Raw genomic sequence first — 4,453 nt, forward strand, 5'->3', positions numbered from 1 at the left:
GCGCATGCACAGTGCCTGTTGTGGTAATGTGAACCTACCCTTTACTCTGCTTCTAGTTTTCTAGTTGGATTGAAGCTGGTTTGTAAAATGATAATAATAATAATAATAATAATAATAATAATAATAATAATAATAATAAATGCATCAAGTAGCCATTTTTGTCAATAAAGTACAGGATCAATATGGATTGGCTAACGGTTTGCGAATTCAGTTTCAAAACTAACAGTGGGAGCCTACTGGATGCAGAGTATGTCGTAATGTGAACATACCCTAAAACCAGACCGCAGCTTTCTTTCTGAGCCATTCACAGCACTGGGGCAAGCATCTTTTTAACTCCAGCACCCTGCTTGCCTCTGCCGTTGGACCAGTCCTGACACAGACTGTAAGCTCCTTGGGGCAGGGACTTTTGCCAACGTCGTTTTGTAAAGAGCCATGTACACTGATGAAACTCTCATAGGAATCACAGCATCCTGGGAATGTGGTTGCGGAGAAATGCATTGGACCTAACATCTCTTTTTGGCAAAAAAAAGGCCTTGGATAGGGAAACTTGTCCAAGCAATATACTCAAGAAACAAACACGTACTCATTTATTTATTTTTTAAAATGCCCATATTCTTTACAACGAAGCTATAAAGTTAACAAATCCACAACCAAAGAACAAAGTCCAGAGGTGAGAACAGCCCTCCTAGAACATTCCCCTTCCAACAGCCCCTTTCTAGTTAAGCTAATGGCAAGCACTGTTAAACAGATGTGTTTGCATCTAATGCAATGGGACCCAGGTGGCGCTGTGGTTAAATCACAGAGCCTAGGGCTTGCTGATCAGAAGGTCAGCGGTTCGAATCCCTGTGACGGGGTGAGCTCCCGTTGCTTGGTCCCAGCTCCTGCCAACCTAGCAGTTCGAAAGCACGTCAAAATGCAAGTAGATAAATAGGAACCGCTACAGCGGGAAGGTAAACGGCGTTCCATGTGCTGCTCTGGTTTGCTAGAAGCGGCTTTGTCATGCTGGCCACATGACCTGGAAGCTATACGCCGGCTCCCTCGGCCAATAATGCGAGATGAGCGCGCAACCCCAGAGTCGGTCACGACTGGACCTAATGGTCAGGGGTCCCTTTACCTTTTGCATCTAATATGTACTTTTTGGAACATGCATATTGCATCAGCTGGGATGGGGGAGTGGGTTGCAGGGGGGATTTTTTTAATCATTTTCTCCCTTGCGAAAATCACTCTTCTGAAGCTGGCATTTCCTGTGTGGGAAATCCCCCATTAGTGCCAATCTACTAAGGTAGAAAAGAGTTGCATTTACTCTCCATGCCTGCTCTGATCCCATAAATTCACAGCTTTTCCTGTCCTCCACCCTTAAACTGATTGCCTTAAAACACACACACACATTTTAGAAGCAAATATGCATTCAACATCATGTGTAGCTTAGTCCTTAAGAACAGAATATACTTTGAGCAACTATGGGTATTTCCAGACAGGTGTTTATTGTGGGATCAGCGTTACTCATGCATGTAAGGTTTTTACAGCCTGCGCATGACAGCATCAACATCAATATGCGTTTTCCACCTCCATTTAATCTGAATTTACTCTTCCTGCTGAAAAAACCAATGAATTTTAAGGGGGGGGGGACGGGACACCTGCTACCAATGTCCTGTTTGCAATATTTGAAAGGCTTGTTTGCAACATTAAAACTCTTGTCTGGAATCACACCTCCCATTTGTCAACCTATGTGGTAAACAGGTTTCATAGACTGGCAAAGATGCCATGCCTTGCACTGGCTCCAACATGGGGCTTGGAGGCAGATGGGCCAGGTTCAAATCCCAGCTAACTCTGACCTGCCCCAACTTTTCCTAGCTTTGGAAAACGGTGGAAGGAGCTCAAAATGATGGGCCAAAACATACACGTATATGCCCCTTTGCTGTCTTCGACCCATTTTGGTTTGACAGATTTGTGCCAAGTTAGAGAAAGCCTGTCAGGAAAACAAGGCTGCTGAAAGCTTCACTAAACGGTTGTCTCAGAAATGTCATCTTCCCATTCCCCGTGTGACCTGGATGATATTGTAATCATTCCCAGTGAATCTTTAGGGCTCTGCCAAACAAACCAGAGCGACGTCTGGAGGTTGGTGGGGAGGGATGAAGCAGAGAGCTCCTGGTTTAAGCTGTGAGCTGAGAGAACCTATTCGATTCTTGATGTGGAGGGGGGAATTCTCCATGATAGCTTGCCCTGTTTGATGGGTGGGGAATGGGGATGCAGTTGAGAGCGGTATCAATATGTCGTGGAATAACAGTCCTCTATGTATTCAGGAATGGCAAAGATGCAAATAACGGCACTGTGGGAGACGCATAATAGCTTGGAAAACAGAGTCCGTGCACAGCAGCATAGACTGTCCAAGAGTGAAACAGACAATAATCTGGCAGAGATTTAAGCTTTAGGGGCAGAAGCCGTAAACGAGACCAGAAAGAAAAGCCATGTACCACTGGAGAACGAGAACTGTGTGTCCCAGTTGCGGATCCCTTCCATGCCAATGAATGCATATTTGAAAGCCCCAGTCCAAACTTGGCAAGGAGAGAAAGGGCAGACGGACCATTCTAAGCATATGAGGAAAAATCTGCACCATTCCCCACACCCACCTCAATTTATTCTTTATTAAAGTTATGGTTTCCATACTACTACATTAATATGAACCATTTATAGGTGTTATTAAAGTCTCCCTGCGGCAGGAAAAGCCACAGGGAATTGCTTAGGAAGTTGCCCATCAGCCTCGCCTTATGTATCTCCACTCCAAAGAAGACACATGATTCTCAGGCTGCACACTTGCCTAGGTGCAAACCCCACAGTGCAACCTACTTCCGAGTAAACATGCATAAGGTTGCAGTGTTCATCCTTTGTTGATCAGGCCCTCTGAAGCATCTGTGAACAAGCACCTTCTGTATAAGCTGTGAGGGGAAGCATTTTGGAAGCGGGACCAAGAAACAGAACCAAAAGAACGAGTGAGCTGATGCCTTTTATTGATCTGTGTAGCTTGGAGAAAGGCAAGAAGAAAAACTGCCTGGAAAGGGCATTCAACGGGGCAGCAGTGGACATGGCCTAGGAGTTTCTCCAGGGAATTATTTCCCTGTGACATGGGTGACAATGAACAATGGGCAGCTCTTGAAGCAAAGTAAGCTAAATATGCTTTGTGAGGATTTTCTGTTACAGAACGGGACGGAGTATTCTCCAGTAACCCGGGCGAGGTGTTACTTTTCTGCGGCAGAGATGGGGACCTCGTGTTGCTGGGCTCCAATTCTCATTCAACATGCCCAGTGGTTAGGAAATGATGGGAGTTCTAGGCCAGCAACATCTGGAGGCAAACCCTGTTGGCTACCCCGGATAACCGTAGATGGATCATGTGACCATCAAAAATGCACTGCAACAGTAATTGCGGGAACTTTGTAATGACAGTAATTACAAGGGTGGACTTTCGTAATCTTTGGTAGTATGGTGCCCTGAGCGAGGCCAAAATCTGACAACCCCCAATGGATCTTCTCCATGCTGGATCTTCTCAATTTTGCACCCCCTCGACTCGGCGCCCTGTGCAGGGGAACTGCCTGCACTTCCCTAAATCGGGTGCTGATCCCGTATTGTAGACTCAAAAGTCTGTGATAATAAGAGACTTCTGAAAAAAGTTTAAGATGAAGCAACTATTTAGTTGGGGCAGGGGAGAAAGATTGGCTTTGGGGGGAGCAGTGGATCACTTGAGCTGTATATGGTTAGGATGACATTTAAAAGTGACATGGTGTTAATCTGGGTAGTTGGTCCTAGGGTGACAAAGTGGCAACAGGGTAAAGCCGAAAGGGGATTTTTTTAAAGGGGATGGTCATTTCAATTGGAGGAGGGGATATTCCTTAAAGGAGGCAAGTAGGAAAAGGTTATTGATAAGGTAAAGGGAAGGGGTAGAGAGAGTTTGGTGGGACAGGGATGGATTTTTCTACGGACAGCAGACCAGCCGATTTCTTGGAGAAATACTCTCCAAAACTGAGAAAGGGGGTTGGATTTAATTCATTGTCTCCTGCAGACAACCTATATTTATTGATCATTCCTCCCGATTTACTTGCACAAAGCTTAAGCAGAGGTTAGACTGTCTCTGGTCATTCTCGAGCATTCGTCTCAATTTGAGGGGAAGTTACACAGTAAGCATTCATTCAGCCTTGCTTGTGCGATGTTTATGCGTCTTCCCATTAATCACTCGGCCATCCCACACTTTTAAATCCATTTCGCCATCACTTTCTCAACAGCAAAAAGTCCATTTATTTTTAAATTTAAAAAGGTGGGTATGTTGCATGCAGTCAGCAGAGCAGTTTAATCCACTTTAATTGCGCACACATACATTTCTGATAGGAGCTTCAATCCCACCCGCCAAAATAGTAACAGTCTGGAGGTAACCTGCATTCCCTTAAGGACAATGAACGTGTGG

This window comes from Zootoca vivipara, chromosome 7 (genome assembly GCF_963506605.1).
Source record: "Zootoca vivipara chromosome 7, rZooViv1.1, whole genome shotgun sequence".
Lineage (NCBI taxonomy): Eukaryota > Metazoa > Chordata > Lepidosauria > Squamata > Lacertidae > Zootoca > Zootoca vivipara.